This window comes from Cygnus atratus, chromosome Z, assembly GCF_013377495.2.
Source record: "Cygnus atratus isolate AKBS03 ecotype Queensland, Australia chromosome Z, CAtr_DNAZoo_HiC_assembly, whole genome shotgun sequence".
Lineage (NCBI taxonomy): Eukaryota > Metazoa > Chordata > Aves > Anseriformes > Anatidae > Cygnus > Cygnus atratus.
In genome coordinates, this window is record NC_066396.1 from 54,510,096 (window position 1) to 54,532,792 (window position 22,697).

The 22,697-nt window shown below is 45.7% G+C and overlaps 1 protein-coding gene across 5 annotated transcripts in view; it reads left to right on the forward strand.

The window, feature by feature from the left end:
* Positions 1-22,697, forward strand: part of PCGF3 (polycomb group ring finger 3) — an 88,923-nt gene that overhangs the window by 13,098 nt on the left and 53,128 nt on the right. For 2 of the 5 annotated variants that reach the window (XM_035564212.2, XM_050716531.1), the window contains exon 1: positions 21,937-22,065. The exons of 1 other annotated variant lie outside the window; for it this stretch is intronic. The gene's annotated coding sequence lies outside the window, so the exon portion shown is untranslated. Of the gene's footprint in view, positions 1-21,592; positions 22,066-22,697 lie in introns of those variants that run through there. 2 more of the 5 variants (XM_035564211.2, XM_035564210.2) reach the window with 2 other exon arrangements.

A 22,697-nucleotide genomic window follows, 5' to 3' on the forward strand; every position in this document is an offset into this window, starting at 1 on the left:
GATGGTTATCAACTGCCTTCCCCTGCAGGGCTGGTGCAGTGTTGAGGAACTAATCTACAGACCTTATTCTGTGTAATTCAGACTTTGATGTCTCCTTATGGCAAAATTCATGTCATGTGCACCCCAACCTCTGACCCAAGAATTCCGCTGCTAAATCTAGGAAAGAACCAAGGCTACTGTTTAATAACCTAATAGCTTCAGTTGCCTAAACTTGTTTCTATGCCACCTCTTTCATATGCAAGGGATCATTCCCCTTGCATTAGCACCACTGAGCCCAACCACATGTGGTGTCCTGTGTCCACTTTGGGCTCCCCAGAGCAGGACAGCCATTGACTCCATGGAACAAGGTCAACAGATGTTGATAGTGATGAATAGCGAGCTGTAACACAGCACATCTGAAAGATGTGGAGAGAAAAGGCTTTTGTTCAGCCTGGAGACAAGAAGGGAAAGAAGAGCTCTTTTGGATGTCTCCAGCTCCCTTGGGATGGAGGAAGAGAAAGGATGGATCCAGGCTGGTTCAGAGCTGCACAGGGCAGCACCAAAGGCGCAAGAGACCAAAAGAGCCCCTTCTTTTCTAGGAGGATACTTGACCTTGGAAGAGAGACCCCTCAAGGGTCCTTACCTTGGAGGAGAAATATGGGCAAGAGAAGATTATTTGTTATAAGTCTTCTTCTCCCTGAAGCTGTAGCATTGAAGACAATCACCCTGGCCTCAGGATTACCAAATATATGCCTATTGGTCATTCTGGCTCCCCAGATTTAACCTGTTTCCAGAAGTTATGAAGAGGCTCTTAATGTATTATATTCAATCCAGTTGATGGTCAGTCACCAGTGGTGTTCCCCAGAGCTCTGTCTTGGGGCCAGTTTTGTTTACTATTTTTATCAGTGATCTAGAGGAGGGCATGAAGGGCACCCTCAATAAGTTTGCAGGCAATACAAAGTTAGGCAGGAATGTTGATCTGCTGGAGGGCAGGAAGGTTTTACAGAGGGATCTGGATAGGCTGAATCAATGGGCTGAGTCCAATCAAATGATGTTCAACAAGGCTGAGAGCAGGGGCTGCACTTGGCTCATAACAACCCCATGCAGCAGTAGAGTCTTGGGGAAGAGTGCCTGGAAAATTGTCCAGAAGAAAAGGAGCTGGGGGTGCTGGTCAACAGATGGATGAACATGAGCCAGCCGTGTGCTCAGGTGGGCCAAAAGGCCAATGGCATCCTGGCCTGCATCAGAAATAGTGCGGCCAGCAGGACTAGGGAAATGATTGTCCCCTTGTATGTGGCTCTGATGAGGCCACACCTTGAATACTGTGCTCAGTTTTAGGTCCCTCACTAAAAGAAAGATGCTGAGTTGCTTGAGTGTGTGCAGAGAATAGCAACAAAGCTGGTGAAGGGACTCGTAAGAAAGACATATGAGGAGTGACTGAGGGAATTGGGACTGTTTAATCTGGAGAAGAGGAGACAGAGGGGAGACCTCATTGCTCTCTACAACCACCTGAATGGAGATTGCAGTGGGGTCTCTTTTGTGAGGTGACAAGTGATAAGACAAGAGGAAATGGCCTCAAGTTGTGCTGGGGTGATGTAGATTAGATATTAGGAAGAATTTCTTTATGGAGAGGGTAGTTAAGCATTGGAACAGGCTGCCCTGGGAAGCGGTGCAGTCCCCATCCCTGAAGGTCCCCGTCTCCACTTAAGAGATATGTGGATGAAGCACTAGGGGACGTAGTTTAGTGATGGAACTCCATAGGTCAGGTTGATGGTTGGATTTGGTGTTCTTGAAGGTCTTTTCCAACCTAGATGATTCTATGATTCTGTGTTACAGACAAGCAAGTAAAGTGGGACTCATCCAGGTATGAAGATTTAAGAAAGCCTTATGGGAGTTTCGGGCTTCTTAAAGTAAGCTAAGATCATGCCTTCACTAATGGAAAAGGTTAAGAAATGATGACAGCAGAAACTGTAGAAGCAACAACAGGTACAAGCAGGTGGAAACTGCGAGTTGTTTACACCAGGGAGAAAAGTAGCTCAAGGAGACGTTTATGAAAGTGTTACATGTGAAAAAAACAGCTTAACAAAGAAAGGTAGAGCTGAAATCTCTTAATGTGTATATGTTTATAGTTTGTCAAAAAAGGAGAACACTATCAGCTTAGATTGCTGAGAACATGAAGGTTCTCCAGAGGAAATCGGCACAGAGATGAAGGATAATGTGTTTCCCTTTAAAGACAGCTTTTCTAGGAAATAATGTGTGGTTTATATATAGATATGGGGCTTGGGTGTTATTTTTTATTTTCTAGGTCTATGCCTTGCGTCCCATGCTTTGCCTCGCCTTCCTTATTAACAAAACCTCAATGTGCATGCTGAAAATAAATTAAAAAAAAAAAAAAAAAGAGCTGTGATGTTTTCCTAGTGAGAAGCTGAAAATATAGCCTTTGTATTCCTGTGGTATCCAGCTCCACAAGCGGGCCTATTGTTTCTGCTTGTTTTCAGCCTGTAACACTAGAAATACTGAAAAACCAATGTCATAGTTGCAGAACTGTACTTGGGAATCCAAGAGCTCTCATACCTCACTTCCGAATTTCTACATCTGGAACAGTTTTTCTGATTTTATTTTTTGTCTTTGAAATCTGTATGAAACAATTTTCTTTTTCCTTTTAAAATGCACTTAGCGTCCATAAGATCTGGTTGCTTCAGGAGCCAGGGCTCCACCATTAACATCTCTTATCATCGTAGTCTGAATATGATGCTGCACTGGTCACCATAGAAATACCCTGTCACTGTGAGTCTTCCTTGCATTTCTCGTCAAAAGAAAGCATTTCTCGGTTTTCTTTTAAATCTGAACTGCAGCAAGCTAACCCACACATGTCTTGGCATGATCACACTGTATTAATCACAGTCACTGCTTTGTAGGAGCCTCTTGATTCATCCTGTGTTTGCAGCTTGTTCCCTGATACTGAGGCTAACTTGGGGGGAGAGCAGAGAGAAAGGTGGGACAGTACTTACCCTGCCCTCAGACTCTTGCCCACTCAGGGCTGCAAAAGCCTATGGAAGTCTTACAAAATAACTCTGCAGGCTGCAGATCCTCCCCCATGCACTCTGAAATGTGGCACAGATGGAGCTGTGCTGTCAGGGGGGATTACATACCGGAGGAGTGGCTATGTACAAGAGCCCTGTCAGTGTTTAAACCCACTCTCTGGAGACTCGTGCATGGGGTGTGTGGGAGGAAGAGAACAAGGGGAAGAGCTGCGACTTGCCGGATCTGGGCTGGGTCAGGTCCCAGGCTGGTGTCTTCTGACCGTGGACAGATGAGCACCTTGGGAAACACACAGAGTCAGTGGATTTCTTAGAACCTCTGGGGAGGCTGGAAGGGGGCTGGAAAGGAAGAATTTTAATGGGGGAAGGACAGTTGGGAGAAGTCAAAATGCATGTTTCCTGCTTGCACAGGTGCCAGTGACAGCCCAGAGACCCAAAAAGGACCAGAACAGGTCAAATGGAAGTAAATTCTGTCTTTCCCTGCTGTTCCCTGCAGAGCTGTTCCTTCAGAGCTCCTCTTCAGTGCATGGTGACTCCTGCACGCTGCATCACTCTGAGGCTACACATTTCCAAATCAGGATGTGCCGCAGATTTTGGCAGCAGAACATGTCTCCTCTAAAAGCAGAATCATGCACTGTCTTGTGTTTAGGAGGGTTGCAGGATTTTCAGTGTCCGTCTGGTGCTAGATACAGGGCTGATGAGGAAGAATTATTTCTGAGGCTACTTACTGAACTGTAGGTCTCTTAGCTCTTGCAGATTTTTTTTTTATTTTTTTATTTTTTTTTAACTGGTATGTTTTTTAAACTATTTTTGAATGCTGCATGTATTTCAGATACTGTGGTAATGGAACTGGTATTGGCCAAGCAGGCTGTTTTAATGAAGTCCTGGATGGCTGCTTATTCTTCAAACGCTGTAGTGGCACTAAACTCTGAAAAGCGAAAAGTACCCAGATGAGAACTGTATATCGTAGCAGGCAGCAAATCTTTGAATTACCCAGCATCATATAAGCCGAGCTGAACCTTTAAATAAACGGGCACAGATTAACCATTAGAGATTTATCTTCGGTGCTGGGTTTAGTTCCAACCTGCAGTACTCAGCAGAAATCTCTTTGCGAGAGACCTGGGGCCCCCAGTGGAACCTGTTCCTGCCCTCTCCCACACGCTGCCAAAGGGAACAGTCCCCCTGCAGGAGCCTGCCTCTGTCTAAGTGAGAGGCCGGAACAGCTGGCCAGCTGTAGTCCTGTGCTTGGATGGTCCTAGCACCATCCTCAGGGCATGCAACAGCCTCTAGAGCCGGCTGCCCACTTGGGTAGACTGGAGGTAAAAGTGAAGGTTTGACTCTTTACATACAATGGAAATGTCATGTAAATATATTTAGCGTAGATTTGAATATAAAACTTCGGAATCACAAACCTATTTAGGTTGACAGTAGTGGCTAAACCCGATTTCACGGAGTGCTGGCTAGAGGAACTATATAACTGGTGTTAACTCTGTTAAGTTCTTACCTTCTCGTAAGTCCTTTACCATGAACCTTTTTTTTTTTCTTTTTTTTTTTTTTTTTCTCCATGTTAACAGTAAGGACTAGCTCTCCAAAAAGGTTAAAATGATGTTAATAAGCCAGCCTATGAGGTTTGAAGAAGGCAGAAAATTGTTCAGGAAAAATCCAAATTTTCAAAGCAGGTGAATATAATGATTGGTACTACAGAATAACCGTATAACAGTTTTATTCAAGTAGCCTAAGCGTTCTTCATTCTTAGGAAACATGGCACTTCATTCAAGCCAAAAAACTTTAGGGAAAGTAAAATGGGATTTAAGGCTGGAAATTGCTAACTTAATTTTGCTTCTCATTAAACAAACAAACAAACAAACAAAAACTGTTTTAAAAGGGACTAAAGGTATTGATTTAAGAAATCAAAACGAGATGCCTGACTTTCAGAGAGTGAGCATGCAATACTTCCTCTACTACACCTCTTCAAAACACCCCAAATCATTAGTCAGTGGTGAATAACATCTTCTCCAGAGTTCACAGAAGAGATAAATACGTTCCTGCCCATGACTGGGGACCTCAGCAGACTAAGATTCACTCATCAGCACTGCCTTTTCCTCAAGGAAAATGACAACACTTCTAAATTTTATCCATAGTTTTCATAACGTGGGTGATTTGGCTGACTCATTAACCTGGGGGGGAGAGGAGAGGGGGAGGGGGTTGTTAATCAGCGGATGACTGCTCTGTGTGCCACAAAGCCATGATTCAGATTTGCTCCTTTATGGGAATGCCTGATTTAAATAAATTGTATGGTTCACATTAAGCCGTAGTCCTCTCGGTTTGATCCTTGTTTCCTAAGAAACACAGCTTATGCAAACAGTCCTTGTCCTTTCTTTCCCTTCCCAAAATCTTCGCAATCCTTTTCCAACCTCCATAAAATTCATCAGTAAAACTGTGGCCTGTGGCAGCTTGTGGCTGGGTCAAGAAGACACCACATTACTGCAGTCCTCTTGAGAGAAGTTGTTGCAGTCCTTACGAAACCCGGATGGGAGACAGGGCATGGGGGTCCCTGTTGCTCTGAATACTATCTGTGAGTGCGTGACAGTGGGAGGAGAGTTCTCCTCCTGCACGTGGCCTCTACAAGAGAGTTTCTAGAGACACGGTTACAGACCTCCAGGGGAATAAGTTGCATTCTTTTCCACTAAGACACTTGATTTATTTCTCTTTTTTAGCTTTGCTGTGAATAGTTTTGCATCCCAGGGTGCTGTTGCAGAGCAGGACAGGTATTGCAGGGGTAAAGGGGACTAAGAAGAGGCAGTTAACAAACCTTATACAAGCCTGATGATTCTCCAATACAAACTACTGTTGAAAAGTTATCTTAGTTATAAACCTGAAAGTACTGCAGGGCTTTGCACAGAGAGTTGGGCAAAGGCTAGCTGTGTGTCCTAACCTGGAGATTTCTTAACTGAAGCTGTTTAAAAGAAATATGGAAAGAGATTCAACCCAGAAATCCCTGGGCTTTATAGTGGATGTCTTTTAGAAGAAAGTCCAGCTGTACCTTAGTGCAGTTCCTGCTTGGAAAGCAGAAGAGAAAGTAACGAGCTAGGGTCAGTCTGGAAATACAATCCAAATCCCACAAGCTAGGTAGTTTTAGGTGAGGGAACATAACCTTGTGCCTTTGCCACATAACATTCTGGGACCTAGCCAAGCGGAAGCAGGACCAGTCACCTCATTTTGCCTACTAATGGTTTCAAGCTGAATGCAAGAAAGGGGTGTGTTTGTTGTACCGATACCTGAAGGTGATAAATGGGGAACAAACTTTTATGTATAGGTATTACATTTTCTGTAAAACTTTAAAAGCAAATTCAAACCTCATACGCTGTCTCCTCCAACTTCTTTGTTCCTTCCCTTTTTCCCCTCCCACAGACTTACAAAACAGATTGTATTAACTCTTTCCCCTCTTCTCTGCAATATTCTCTCCCTTAGTATTAATTTGTGGCTCTTCTTTGTAAACCAGTGTATTTATCTTTTCATTTTCCTACTTACTTTGTCTCACAGATTCCAGTGTATGCATCTCCCTTTGCTTCTTCTGCAAAGTCCATTCCTTTGTGCATGACCATTCCTCTTCACTTCTTTCCAGTTCACAAATGTCCTTACTTCCCCAAGGAGAATACCAGATCCAACCTACAGAGTTCTTCACTTGGGTGTATGTAGCAAGGTTTTGGTAGCTTGGGGCTGCCAGGGTGAGAAGAGACCAGGGGCTGTCCCCATCTCAGATATATGCAGTTCCAGCCAGCTTCAAAATGGACCCACCACTGGACAAAGCTGAGCTCATCAGTGGTGCTCACAGGCACCTCTATGGTAACATGTTTAAGAAAGAGTAAAAAATGCTGTGGAGCTGCTGGGAGATAGAGGGTTGAGAAAGTGTGAGAGAAGCAGCCCTGCAGCCCCCAGGTGAGTGCAGCAGGAGGGCAGGAGGTGCTCCAGGCAGGCAGCAGCAGTTCCCCTGCGGCCTGTGCAGGGAGAGGCCCCTGGTGGAGCAGGCTGTCCCCCTGCAGCCCACGGGTCCCACACGGAGCAGATCTCCACGCTGCAGCCCCCCCGTGGAGGAGCCCCCGCTGGAGCAGGTGGATGTGGCCTGGAGGAGGCTGCGGCCCATGGAGAGCCCCCGCCCAAGTAGGGGAAAACTGTGAGGAGGAGTGACCTCATCATCAGTATTTCACCTTCTGCAACTCCATAAACCTGATCATCAGCTCTCTGCTATCCTGTTTGTTTTTTTTTTTCTTCACCATAGCTTTCCTCCCCACTTTCCTCAGGGCTATTCTCTCCCATGACCCCTGTACTTTCTGGCACTGTACTGCTTGATGGCTGACTTCCCTTTTGGGCTGTGGCACCTCGTCACAGTGCCATTCTAACCATGTGGAGATGTCTGTATGCAGCCTCTCTCCCACTGTGTTAGTTCTCTGCCCTAGCACATCCAGGAACCAGCTGCTTTATGAAATATGTTTTGAACTTCACCTTTGCCTCCTCTCTTCCTTCTTTGGCACAACAAATTCCCCTTACACTTCCCCTCTCTGCTTACCATCTACTCCTTGCAGTCCTGTGTTCACAACTCTTGCTTAACTTGCTCCTGCTCCCCTGGATGGTGGCTGCCTTACCATGCACAGAGACACTAACAAATGAGCACAAAGGAAAAGGTATTACAGGCCTTTTTCCCGGCCACTAGAGGAGGTGGCATCTATGGAAAACCCTGGCTGATGCTGACTGCTCTGTCTGGAGAAAGTAATTATGGGCAAGCTGACAGCACCCTGTGATGATAGTCTCATTCTGGTCACGACTAGGCTGGATAACCTTAGGGAAAGGGGTGAAACTGTCAATAATCTTCTACCTTTTCCATACCACAGATATACTTAGTGGTTCTTTAGCATCAGTGAGGCAGAAGACCTAGCTCTACCCCAGCCTCTAGGGCAAAGAGTTGTCGCAGCACATCCGTTCTACAAATAAGGAAAAAAAAATATCCTAGGCAAAAGGAGCTTGGTTTGCTCATCCCTGAAAACAAGCTTGTTGCTTTGAACTCCTGTCTTGTGAGTTCTGCACGCGTTAGCTTGGCTAGTCCCTTGGTGCCATTACAGAACATAAGGCAATGCATCAATGTCTATGCTGAAATGAAACATTGCACAAATTAGCTTGCCCTGCTGAGGAGAGGCAAGACTCCTCATAGCATCTTTCTAGCCAAAAAGATGTTGATGCCAGGAAAAGTGGCAAGAAGACGCTGAGATTCTGTTTTGGAGGAGGAAGGGAAGTTTGATGCAGTAAAAGTGAATTCGGGAATTGTGTCTTGTTTGGTGAAGACATGATTCCGAGAGCTCACTTGGCCACAGGTGATGAAAAGTTCTTGCTATGTATTCTATTCAGTGGTTTCCAAGCCCTTGAAAGTAACGATCTGTGAGTCTTTTCCACAGCTGTTGGTTGTATGACTGTCTTCCACCTTGTTAAGCAGATTAAATGTCTGTTCTTAGGCTGTAGTTTATATGCAAGCTTCCAGAAGTCCAGTTTCCAGATCTGTTGTTTGAGACAGGGGGGTGTCAGCTGAGGCTGTTAGTGGCTCAGAATCCATTTTAGGACATGGTGTCTGTTCCCTCTCAACCCTTGGCTTGGTTTGGCAGCTGGTTTTGTGGACTTCAACCTCTCAGAAAAGCTCCTCACAGCTGTCAATGGAAACTGATGCTTGTCTGCATAGTCATTAATAAATAAACTGTCACTGAAGCACAAGTCTTGTGATTGTGGCATATTGTCCAGGTTGCCTAGGGTATGCAGTGGATGGTTCTGGATAAATTTCTTCAGCAGCTTGAAGGTTTGGAGATACATGTGTTAAGAGGTACACCTCTTGCTGATCAGCCCGTTCATCTTGGGAAATGTTTAGTGTTTTACATCATCTAACATCTCACTCATAGTTGAGGCCTTACAAATTATTTTGGTTTGTCCCCTTGTCCTAATGGCAGTAACCCATCCATTTCTAAGGGAAGCCCACCTACAGTCTCCAAGACAATCCTTTTCTGTTCAACCAGAACAGCAATTCCATTTGCAGTATTGCAAAGCTGGGTCTGGGGTCTTGGAGCACAAAACCTCACAAAAATAGACCTGTTTGTTCAACCTGAAATGCATTAATCGAAAAAGATCCGTCCTTCAAAGACAACGAGGATGAAAAACTTCAATTTGTGTTCTGGCCAGGAATATTTCAGTAGGATTTCATGTTCAAGAAGATAACATATAGCATCTGATCTGCAGACAATCACGCTCACATTCAAGAGCAGCAAGTGCTGGCTCTGCACTACTGCTTTTAAGCCTGAAGTTGAAGCATACTTGAGGAGCATATATGTCGGATAGAGTACATGTGGGTGCACTGTTTTGGGAGGCAGGAAAAAAAAAAAGAAAGAAAAAAAAAATCTTGCAAGGTTGAGAATAGTGGCAGTTTAATGAGAGGGAAAAAATGAATAAAAACCAACCAACCAACCACACAAACACATGCACAAACACACGCACACACCAAATAAATAGATAGATAGATAGATAGATAGATAGATAGATAGATAAACACCAAAGGCCACATGGAATCAAAGGGAGAAAAAAAAAAATCTACTCCCCATCAGTAATAAATGTCCAGCCACCTGCTTGGAGGCAGGGCCTCGGTTTGCATAGCAGCTGCTTGGGAAGACGAAGGGCTACATAAAAGAGTCCCCCTCACTCCTTCTTCCCCCCGGCTTTTATTGCTGAACCTGATACCACACAGTAAGGGACATCCCCCTTATCAGTTTAGATTAGCTTTCCTGGCTGTGTCCCTTCCCCACCTCTTTCCCACCCCAGCCTACTGGCCTTTGGAGGGATGCTGGAGAGCCAGCCCCGATGCTGTACCACACAGCTCAGCAATAGCTAAAACATTGGTGCAATACCAGCACTGTTTTACCTTCAAGTGCACAGCACAGCACTGTATCGGATGCTGTGGGGAAAGGTACATCCATCCCACCCAGAACCAATACAACATCCACTCCTCATTCCATACTATTTGTGTCATACTCAGGTTCCACATACCTGTATTTGTATTTTTCTGTGTATTTTTATCCTCATATCATATCCTCTGATCACCGTAATATTTGTCAGATCCTCTGGCATTAGCTAGCTAAGTGACTTCTGCTAAATTTTTGTCCTACTGCTTCCACGTTCGAGCACCCAACACCCTCAGCATACTCTTTAACAGTCCCTTATACCTCTCAACCTTTCCAGAGGCTTGTTGCTGATAGGGGATGTAATACACTCAGTCAGTGCTGTGTCTCTTGGCCCAGAAGCTTCTAAGGTTATTTTGGAAGCGATTCCCATCATCTGAATTCTCCTTTGGGTACCATGACACCACAAAACTCACTTTTCAAGGCCCGAGATGGTATTTCAGGCAGTTGCATCGTCTACCAGGCATATTTCCAGCCACCTGGTGGAGATTTTACTCACACAGCTTTTTTGATTGCAGCATGTTTTATGTTCATGGATGACCTGTGTCATGGCCTCAACTGTCAGGTCCACCGCTTGATCATGAGTTCACCCATATATTGCATCTCTCCCTGGATGTTCTGATGTTTTGTGGGCCTATCAAGCAACAAACACCTCACCCTGACCTTCCCAGACCAGGCCCACCCGAGCCATTTCAATTTTTGCAGCCTGATCTATCTACTCATTGTTCTGATGAGAAGAGAAATGTTTGAAATGAGTTTGAAGACGCTAAGTGTGGCGTTTTTTTCAAGGTGTGCATTACCTAACAGGGTGCTTGGCCTGGTTTAGAACATTGCCTATTTGTGTTCAGCAGGTGCGGGCCACCTGTCCATGACTTAGGTGTGGGATCCTATACTTCCAGTAGTGCAGACAGAAAATGTACTCAATAATTCATTTAAATGTGCTCAATAATTTAAACACAAAACCTGCAATGATTTTCTTTGCCTTGAGTAGTATCTCCGCAGGGCTGACTGAGCAAGCAGACAGCACAGATGGCTCTGCCTAGGGCAAGATTCTGCAAGCAGTGGCAAACGTGTGGGTGTCCGGCCATGGGTGTACGTGGAGGAAATGGTGGCCACCCCTGCCTTCCAGGTGTCTGCTGTGCTGCTCTAGCAGAGGCGATTTCCTCCTCAGCTGGGGTGGCCGAGCGAGATGCCTGCGGTTTCTGACTGTACTAACCTCAAGCAGAAAGCTGTTCAGTAGGTGGGCCATGTGCACTGTTCCCATAAGTTGTGAGTAGGTACCTACGCGTAGTACAGTTGGAGCCCTTTGTTGGGAGAACAACAACTTTTTTAAACTTTTGTGTGGTTACGCATAACCTTGAGCCATCCTTGTTTCCTAGATACAGACAGAAATGTTGTTTTTCATTATGCACTTAAATGTTTGAAGTAATACTAAGAGTTCAGCGAGTGTAAAAAGGAGCTAAAGTGGTACCAGCTTGAAAATCAGACTACTGCATCTAAAATATATTTCATACTCTTAAAAACAACTAACTTTTATTCTCTTTTTATTCTTTGCTTCTGTTTAGTTTTCTTGGCAGATTATGTGGTAGATGGGATTGTCAATATGTGGTATTCCCTTGTGGCAGTCAGCTGTTTTCTGCTTTTCCCTGTTATTCACAGGGAGAAGCATTTTCTGACTTATGAGAAAATTGGAAGTCACTTCCTGGTCTGTCAAGTGGTAAGCTGGTGCGATTTCTACTTCTTGTCTGAGCTCAGAAAGAAATATTTTTTGATGCTCCTGCCAACCATTCTTCTTCTTAGAGGGGCAATTATTCATGGCAATATTTTGAAGGCATAGCTGGAATCCTGACTCCCACTTATTTGCCCACCAACCCTGCAAAATTTGAAGGATGGTCAGACACCATTGCCCTTATATTTTTAAACTTTGCTGAGTCATAAAAGTTGAAGCACCTTCTAAATGTGACCTAGGACAAAAGTGGCATGCTCGAGAGTGATGCTGATTTGACGGGCAGGGCTCAAGCTGGAGGTGGCAATATTCTGTCTATTTAATGGCAAACCGTTTCAGTGTAGTACTCTGCCCCAACAGTCTGCAGCCTTCTCCCTCGTGCTGTTTCACTCGTACCTCAGAAAAGCTTGGAAAACTTTGATCAGATCAACGTGGACCCTCAGACAGGCTGAATGAAGGATCAGTCATTCTTCCTTCCCATAACTTGGCTGGGAGGCAGAGGCACAGAAGAAGCAGTATAGCCAGAATGGCACAGGAGATCTGTGGAAACATTGAGATTTCAGTTTGGGTGTGCCTTAATTGCTGATCTATTGTTTCTTTCGCTGCCAGAGATGGTCCTCTTCCTGCTGGGTACATGGCAGCTGGACTCTACTTGACTCAGCAACCGCAAGCTCCCAAACATAAGAGCTGTCTCATCTCTGAAGACAAAACAACAAAACAGTGCCGACTTCTCCCTGCTTGTGCTGGGGGTGATGGTTTCCTCTTTCTCCCTGCCTTCCTTGCCAAGTCCCTGAAGCCCATAAATGATTGGGGAAGGCTCAAACTCTGCAGGACCATATGTTGCAAATATGATCATGGGATGACTGGATCCTGTCCTTAATTACCTCCCACTTGTCCCTGTGTTTTCAGTTAATATTTTTCTTAAAGAAAAAGTGAAAAATGCTGTTTCCATCTGCCACACAGTAGCAGATGACGGGGAGGTGGGGGAACCAGGTGAAGACTTGTGACTAGGCTCGGTGGTAACAAAGAGAAGTACAATCCAAACACTCTCAGTGTGAATATCTGCAAGAGATCTTCCTTGGCCTGAGATGTCTAAAATTGCCTTTGGACAGTTCTCCTGCAGAAATACTGGCTTCAAAGCATCAATATCCTATCACAAAGAAATATCCCCTTTGAGGGCTTATATTCACCTTCATACATATCTGCTTTCATCTGGTCTCCATCTCTTTCTCAGGTAAAACAGTAAGTACAAACCATTCCAATCTAAACACTCCAGAGGCAGGGAGTGCACTTCAGTTTCCCTGTGATATGGGACCACCAAGATAAAACAGAAAGAAATTGCCTTGCAACAAACTGTAGTGCTTTGTCTTCACTGGGGGAAGGTGGAGCTATTTTTCACTGAGGCACATTAGTTAACCTGAGGTAAAACATAAAACTTAAAAAAAGGTTAAAAGGTGCTTTCTAGAAGTGGTTACAGGTCTCGATAAGTCCAGGTAACTAACAAACTGGTTTTAGACAGCCTGTTTCTCCTCCAAATACAGCCTGGTGCTGTAACAGGCTGAGAAATAACCATGATTGCCACCTGAATATTATGAATTCTTGAGGTCCTGGTGGTGGTAACTGTCTCTTCTTGCACTTCCTTTTCTCCCTCTGCGTCTCTGCTGATTCCTAGAAGAGCACGCTTCACCTCAAAGACTGCAGCAGCACGTTGAAACATTTCCCTTCTAGTACCTCAGCAGAAACTTTTCTACTATTGACATTAATTCCGACAAGCTTTAGGATATAATCAGGATATCCCCACATTCCTTCTGCCACAACAAAGCCGGTCCTAAAATACTTGTTTACAAATCCTGACTGCATGGCCAGCTCAGCCTGGGTAAGTTATCAGGACAGTTTACTTACCAGGGGAGGATGTTTTGAGATAGTGTACAGGGCATTGGCTGGATACTTGCAAAACAATAGATAAATCTCTTGTAATATCATTGTGAAAAATACTGCAGGGAAACCTTGCAGAGAAACTGAAAGCTCAGTGAAAGTGTAAGGACGCTAAGCAAAAGCCTAAAAAGGAGCCTTCCAAGGGGCCATTGGAAGCCCCCAGACATGCTGGAGATCACTGCATGAGCTATAGGCATCTTTCCATGGAAGGCAGCATGTGCCACTTCAGCCCACAAGACAATAGATGATATAAAACAAGTGTTCTCTAGTTATTGTAGAGAAAATTGATTGAAACTTGGGGATACAGACCCTGTGTTAGTGGGACTATTATAGCAAGCAGCAAAAATGTTTTGGGCTGACTGAGCCAATGTAATAAGAGAAAAACCATTTTGATTTGAAAACTGTGTATTAAAAGATGGTATTAAGAAACTGAAACAAGTTTGTCTTTGTAAGTGGAGTACCATCCAGCAGATCAAGAATAGAGTAAGAAGATACAACTGGAATTAGATAATCAGATGAATACAGAAAGAGAGAAAGAAAAACTGTAGAAGAAAAGTAGAGGAGCACTATGCATGCTAATCCCTCTACAGTGCAGTGATTCACCCCAGAGCAAGGAAAATTCCAGTGGGACCTGATCACACTAAATATGAAGCTAAAATTAGACACTTGCAAAAGTAAATCAGGATGCAAAAAACAAACATAGCTGCTGCATTTTCAGGAAGAAATGGACTTGATTGGGAGCTTCTAGAGATGATGTCTGTGGTTTACTAAGAAATATCTGCAGGCTAACTGGTTTGAATGGTTCACTGAAATTATTTTAATTCCAGAAGTGAGGGCTATGGTTACTGTAAAAATATAGCTCCATATGTTTGGTAAACAGTTCCTGTATTGGAAATCTACATAGAAGCAGCTGGTGGTTACATGAAGTTGAGTTAAGCTGAAGTCTTGCTGAAGGTCCTTTTGAATCAGGACAGTTTCTATCAGGACAGTTTCTTAGAGGATGGGCTGGAAGGTGGATTCCTAGAAGTAAAAAAAAAAAAAATAATAATAATAAAATGCAATAAAAATAAAAAGTCTAAGAAACCGCAAGGAGGCCTTCTAGTTGTTTTTGTTATTGTTGTTGTTGCTGTTGTTTGATTGTTTGTCTTCTTGGATGGTTGTTTTGGTTGCTTGTTTGTTTGTTCCTTCCCTCACCCCCTGCATCCTTTCATGACAAATTCAGCTATGGATGTGTTTATTGAGAGCCTTCAGTGCCTGGTAGATGCTTGCTTAGCCTCTTCTTAGTCTTCCAGGATAGAGAATCTGTAGAGATTCTCTATATCCACAGTTGGACACTGGAAAAATACCCACCCAAATACCACAAAACTTGAATCTATTTTTGATGTGTCTCCCTCAAGTGCATTTAGACTAAGCCCAAGCTCCCCATGTCATCTTAGGTCCTATTTTCTAGAACTATTTATTCTCATGAACTTCCTCTCATTTCTTTGATTTGGTATGACACTTGATCAATTGTATCAACAATGTGGAAAACCTGTAACACCAACTCACAGGTCATACCCTTTTTATACACTGTGAAATGAGGTTTATACTTTTGCACCAGTATAACATGGTATCTCCACCAAAAAGATAAAATGTTGCTTTTCAGAAACTGCAGCCCTTGGATATATATCCTTTGGTCCCACAGACTTGTGCACCTTCAGGTTCCATAGCTGGTCTCAGACCTGATCTTCTCTTACACTGGGCAGTTCATCATTCTCCCAGTCCTTGCCTTTGCCTTCTGGGCCCTGGGCTGTAGGGCTAGAGCTCTTGCCAGTGAACACTGAGGCAAAAAAGTCACTGAGTACCTCAGCCTTCTCCATCCCAGGTGACCATGTCTCCCATTTCCAACTGGAGAGGGCCCACAATTTCCCTAATCTTCCTTTTATCACTGATGTTATCTATAGAACCCTTTCTTGTTGCCCTTGATATCCCTGGCCAAATTTAATCCTAATAAACCTTCAGCTTTCCTAACCTGATCCCTGGCTGTTTGGACAATGTCTCTGTATCCCTCCCACGCTTCCTTGTTTCCACCCTCTTAGGCCTCCTTTTTCTGTTTGAGTTTGACAGGAGCTTCTTGTTCATCCATGCAGGCCTCCTGGTGTTTTTGCCTGACTTCCTCTTTGTTGGGACGCATTGCTCCTGAGTTTGAAGGATGTGATCCTTGAATATCAACCAGATTTCTTGGGCCCTTCTTCCCACCAGAGCTTTGGCACGTGGTACTCGACCCCTGAAGAAGACAAAGCAGATCCCTGAAGAGGGCAACGCCTGCTCTCCCAAAGTCCAGGGTAGCTAGTCTGCTGTGCTCCCTCCCTCCTTGTTGGTGAAAATGAGTTCCAGCACAGCATCTCTTCTTGTTGGCTTCTCTGTCACTTGGAGAAGGAAGTTGTCATCAATGCATTCCAGGAACCTCCTGTGTTCCAGGAACCAGCCTATGCCCTGCTGTGCTGTCCCTCCGATAGATATCAGGGTGGTTGAAATCCCTCGTGAAGACCAAGGCTTGTGAACATGAGTCTGCTTCTATCTGTCTATAGAGGGCCTCATCCGCTCGGTCTTCTTGGTTGGGTGGCCTGTAGCAGACCCCCACTATAACCTCACCTGTCCCTGCCCTGCCTTTAATCCTGACCCACAAGCTCTTTGTCAGCTCCTCACCCATCCCCAGGCAGAGCTCCATGCGCTCCAGCCACTCATTGGCATAGAAGTTGATGCCTCCCCCTCATCTCCCCTGCCTGTCCTTCCTAAAGAGCTTGTACCCTTCCATTCCAACACTCCAGTCATGGGAGCCATCCCACCACATCTCTGTAACGCCAATGAGGTCATAGCCCTGAAGGTGTGTGTACATCTGTAACTCCTCCTGTTTATTCCCCTTGCTACGTGCATTAGCACAGAGACATTTCATACAGACTTCAGACAGCCCAGACACTCATTTGCTCTACAGACAGCTCCAGGAGCTCATCAAGGCTCCTGAAGGGAGGTCCAGCCTGAAATGCAAACAGGCAGGATCAACATTCCCAGGTGAGTCACCTACGTGTACACTTGTTCTCCCTTCCTCCCTCCCTCTCTTCCTGTCTTATTGTCTGATCTTTTTTGGCCAAAGATGGTATGTGTTCAATCACTTGGGAAATTCCCATATGACATTAAGATGACGTTAATGCTGCCTTCTCCTTCACTTACGGTGGTGCATTCCAGCTGAAGAGTGCTGTCTGAACTGTTCTCTTCTGTACATGACCCCATTGAAACATACTATGCACTGGGTGCTTGCTTGCACTATGTCTGCTCTCCAAGGGGAAACATGAACAGGATCCCTGATACACCATTCTGTGAAACAAGTGCGCTAAAGGGGAGAACTAGGTATCTGACTGTGTCTCTTGTCCCTCCTACCCTTCTTAGACAGTGCAACTCTTTTAGGAACTGATGCCTGAAATTTCAGTCAGGAAACACAGAAATGTTAAATATGAGTGAACAAGAAGTGATTGGTAAGAATGCCTAACTAAAATCAATAGTTTAATATAAAACCCTAAGTGTAAATACTTTTAGTATAAACAAACAGTTTACATGGCACACTCTGTGTAGAGGAATATTTTGTCTATTGCAATATGTATACAGCATGAAAAAAAAATCTTAAAAATATATGAAGGCAGTATACTTGAGTTGGGAGACAAATTAACCTCCTTCTTTTCTTGGATAATCTTAGTGGGGGGGGAAATGCAAATATTGGAAATTGGTGAAGCTCTATGGTAGGTTGGTTTTGGTCAGCAGTGGACGGCCAATATCCGAGATGGAGTGGCTGCTTTCTCCCTGTTTGACAGAACCAGGGCGAGAACTGGTCATATTCAGAAAACGACTTGGGGGTAGCAGGTGGACCATGAATTGCACACTGGCCTATATTCAGTACTGTGACTGGCAACTTACGTGGATGGTTCGAGCTATGTATGGGACAATACAACAACAGGTAAATTTCAGCAGGGTAGAAACACAGCTGATGCAGAGCTGCATCCACTTGGTTAAAATGGTTTCTAAGCCTGTCAGGTTTATGCACTGGTCTCACAGCAACAGGTTGGAAAAAGAAGTGAGGAGCTCTTGCGGTTACCTGAAGAGATGGGAGCCTGTGGAGGTTTTACTATGCTGGGCAGCTGAACTCCACCACAACTGCTCTGTCATCCCCCTCCTCAGAAAAAGAGGGGGAGAAGAAAGTATGCTGGAAAGAGAAACAAACAAACAAACAAACAAACCTCATGTGTTGTGATAAAGATAATTTAAATAGAGGGAAAAGGAAGAGGTCAAAAAACAGGCAAAGGCTATGTTGAAGCACAGAGAGCGTGAAAAAAAAATTCTCAACTTGCCATCAGCAAGTGATGTTCGGCCACGTCCCAGGAAGCAGTGCCTCAATACATGTAGCGGTTATTTGGGAGGGCAGACATCTTCATGAGGAGAGCCCTCCCTTCTTCTTCCCCTTTCCCACCTCTTATTGCTGAGTGTGACACCACACTATGGAATATCCCTTTGGCTGGTTTAGGTCAGCTGCCCTGGTGATGTTCCTTCCTCACCTCTTGCCCACCCCCAGCCTGCTGGCTCTGGGGTTTTTGGAGGGAGTCTTGGTGCTGTGCCAGCACTGCTCAGCAATAGACAGCACACTGGTGTGATACCCGTGCTGTTCTAGCTAAAGGTGCAGAGCACAGCACTGTATGGGCCACTGCAAGGTAAGTTAACTCCATCCCAGCCAGACCCAGCACAGAGCCAATCATGCCTTGTGCAGAGGGTGCCTTAGCTAATCAAAGGGAATAGATAGCGTTCTGCAAAGTTTCGTTGTAATATCATTACACTTTGCATCTCAGCTCCCTATCAAAGCTGCAACTTAGATTGAAAGAAATAAATCCGCAAGGGAAAGGACATCATGGTACTGCATTCTAATAGCCTGGAGCCTATATGCTTAAGAAACCCTTAGCCCTGCAATTCACAGCAGGAACAGTTAAGCCCATAATAGAAGAAGTGTTTTCAAACATCCATGTTCCCCTGTAGCTTGCTTCTCTTTCCAGTATTTACTTCTGATCTTTCCATCTCTGCTTTTGATTTCACGTAGGTTGTCTGGGAACGTACCTGAAACTGAATTGCTGAAATTAAAGTTGTTATATTAGTGGTTTCTACACGTGTAAGTAATCAGGAATCTTACCAGTGTTCTGTATATGTGTAGTCTGGCATGTTAGCAGCCAAATGATAATTGATGGTCATAAAAAATGCAACCCCTCTGCTGAATTGCACCAGCCAGGGAGGTAACTTAACTACAGGTGAGAGTTGAAGGTCAGCACACTGCCCTGCACAATGCAGTTTGTTGCAGAAAGCCTTCCTCTTACTGGAGCAGCTAGAAGTGCTAGGAGGGGAACAGCCCAGATGCAGAACTCTCAGGAACTGTGCATGATTTGTTGTTGTTGTTGTTTGCTTGTTTGTTTGTTTGTTTGTTTTTCATTGTAAATCTCCTCATTTAACAGTAGGGATATGGCTAAGTCTTTTTGTGTTTAAAGAACAACCCTCTGAAGGGAACTGAGCTGTGTTTATGTAGGTAGTTAGACATAGCAGGGAGGCTGGCCTGCATGATGTCCAGAGGTCTCTTCTACCCTCAACCAGTCTGTGAATCTGTCAATAAATGCTGTTCACCCTTCCTTTATTGTTAAGCGATTTCTCCAGTCGTCAGCAGAAAAATGGAGGCTTTGGGGCTGAAAGCACCACAAATTCAGTGAGAAATGCCAGCGGTGTCTTCCCAAGATTTTTAAAAATCATGATTCTATTTCTAAAATATCATGACTGACTTAGTGCTGGAACAGCACTTGTACAATTCTGGTGTTGTTAAAACACTTGAAGTACACTCAGATTTTCTAAGCATTTCTCTAAAGTAAGTTTGTAAAATAAACTGGATTTTCTTGCATGTACAAGAACTTTCATCTTGCATCTCCAGGAACAAAACTTGAGTTGAAATGCATGCCAGCTTTGCAAAAGGCAGTATAAGGAATTTTTTATACTCTTGATACACATCTTCAGAGAAGGCTGTGAAGAAGAAACATGATAATATAAGTGGAAAAAGTGTAAAAGAGATGTCAAAATACATTTTACGTATATACATATTATATGTAAAGTCCCATATATATGTGATATAAAGATATATATATGTCAGCCAAGGTGAAAGGCAAAGCATGGAAAAAGCAGCCAACAGTTCATTGCAAAGTTAGTCACCTAGACCAACATATTCACACGTGATATAAAAGGCAATGTTGCTCTTGAACAGATTGAGAAAGTTGCTGTCTTCCCAGCATGATTTAGCCAACTGTGATAATTTTTTTTCCCTGTTAATCTGAATTTGCCTGGCCTTTTTTTATTTCTTTGCTTGACAATTAATCGCTGGATTACAGAAACATTCAAGTGGAAAGGGACACCCAGAGGTACAAACTCTACCTTAAAGCAGGGCTTTGTCTAGGCTGATCTTAAAACATCTCCTAAGAGGCATAGTGCACAGCCTGTCTGGGAAACCTCTTCCAAAGTTTAATTATCCTTAGAGATCTATTTATTTATTTATTTATTTTCCTTTCTGTCCCATCACAATGTCCCCCAATTCACTTTATAACCACTGCCTCTCAATCTCCTGCCATTTGCCTCACTAAAGATCTTGACTCTGCTTTTTGTTGGTAGTCCCCTTGTAAATGTTGAAGCTGCTTTTAGGCTACTCTGAAGCCATCTCTTCTCCAGGCAGAACTAGTTCAGTTCTCTCAGCTTCTCCTCACAGGACATGTTCTTCAGGTCTTCTACTATGCTGCAGGTCTTTTTGCTGGACTTACTCAAGTTTATCAATAACTTTCTCATATTGATGCACCCAAAACTGAATGCTGTATGCCAGGTTTGTTTTAACAAGTCCCAAGTAAAAAGGAACAATCATGTTCCCCCAGTGTACTGGTCTGGCAGGATCACAAGATTCGTATGTTTCTCATCACCGCCAGGGCACACTGGTGGCTCACGTTTAGCCTGTTGCCCCCAGAACCCACAAAGTGCTTCCAACAGACTTGCTTTCCAGTTAGTCAGTCAGAAGGGCTACAGAGCTGGTGAAGGGCCTGGAGCACAAGTCCTGTGAGGAGCGGCTGAGGAAACTGGGGTTGTTTAGTCTGGAGAAGAGGAGGCTCAGGGGAGACCTCATTGCTCTCTACAGCTCCCTGAAAGGAAGGTGTGGGGAGCTGGGGGTCGGCCTCTTCTCACAGGTAACTAGTGATAGGACTAGGGGGAATGGCCTCAAGTTGTGCCAGGGGAGATTTAGGTTGGAAATGAGGAGACATTTCTTCTCAGAAAGAGCAGTCAGGCGCTGGGACGGGTTGCCCAGGGAGGTGGTGGAGTCACCGTCCCTGGGGGTGTTCAAGGAAAGGTTGGACGTGGTGCTTAGGGACATGGTTTAGTGGGTGACGTTGGTGGTAGGGGGATGGTTGGGCCAGGTGATCTTGGAGGGCTTTTCCAACCTGTGTGATTCTGTGATTCTATTCACCCCCCGTTTGATGCTGCCCACCGACTTCATAATGTACTTTATTTTCACTTGTCCAAGTCACTGACAGTGGCATTAACTCCCTGAAAGCCCCTGAATCACACCGCTTGTCTTCAGAGTTGGCTCAGCACACCACGATTTACTTCGGGCAAGACACGTCCTCCCCCTTCATGTGCTTGTGTAAGCAGACATACCACGCGTGGATTACCACATTCTTTAACAGCACTGCCAAACTCATTAGAAACGACCCCTGCCCACCAACCCCTCGATCTGAGTGTCGCGGGTCCGGGCCCCCCCCCCCCCCGCCATGTCACACACACCCCCCCCCCCTCCGCCACGCACGCAGGCGCGGGGCGGCCCCCCTGAGGGGAGCTGGGGGGGGAAAGAGGAGGAGGGGGCAGACAGCGCCGGGCCCGGCCGAGGGCCCCACGCGCATGCGTGCTGATCGCGGCGCCCCCGCTCGGCTGTGCTCGGGCCGCGCTCGGCTATTTCCGCCTCTTTGTTTTAAACTCCGGGCCGAGCCCTTTAATTCCGAACCGACGCCCCCTCCCCCTCCCGTGTGTTTTTTTTTTTTTTATAATTTTTTTATCCTCCCCCCCCCCCCTTTTTTTTTTTTTTTCCCCTCCCGTGGGGGGGAGGGGACGAGGGGCCGGTTTCTCTCCCCCTCCCCATCCTCCTCCTCCTCCTCCTCCTCCTCCTCCTCCTCCTCCTCCCGCTCGCTGCCGCGCCCGGGGAAGGTCGGAGGGGCAGGGGGACAGACGGACGGACAGACGGACAGACAGACAGCGGGGAGCCCTCAGCACCCCCTCCTCGCCCACCCGGGATCGGGCCCCGAGAGGACACCGGCAGGTCAGTGGGGCCGGGGAGTGCGGGCTGGGGCGGGGGGCGGCGGTGGCATCCCCAAAACACCCCCGGACCCCTTTACCCGAGGGGCTGGGGGGGGGGAGGGGGGGGGGCGAACAGCCCCGTGTCCCCTTACCCGAGGGGCTGGGGGCGGCCTGCGGCCTCCCGGCACTGCTCCGGCGTGGGGAGGGGGCGCCCGGCACCGGGCCGTGTCCCCCCCCCCCACACCTTGTGCGTGTGTTTTGGGGGGGCTGCGCCTTGAACCCCCGCACCTCGCTGTCAGGGGGTACAGAGCGACCACGGGGGTTTTAGTGTGTATTTTTGCCCCCCACCCGCTCCCTGGGGGCTCCCTAAAAGAAAAAAGAATATATATCCCATCCCCTCCCCCCCCAAAAAAAAAAAAAAAAGCGAGGGGTGCTGCTTCCAAGCGGGGTCTCCTGGCCGCCCACCACCTGTGCGGTGTCCGGCTGCCGCCCCACCTGGGACGCGTTTCAGAGGTGCCGTGGAGGCTGGGTGTCAAATGTGTTTTAGCCGTTTCCTTCCTCCTGCAGGAAATACATGTGCCCGAGGAGCCAGCACCTAGAAATCCCGCTTTGTTGGCCGTACGTGTCTGGAACGTTCCTCTGGGCGCGTTTCGC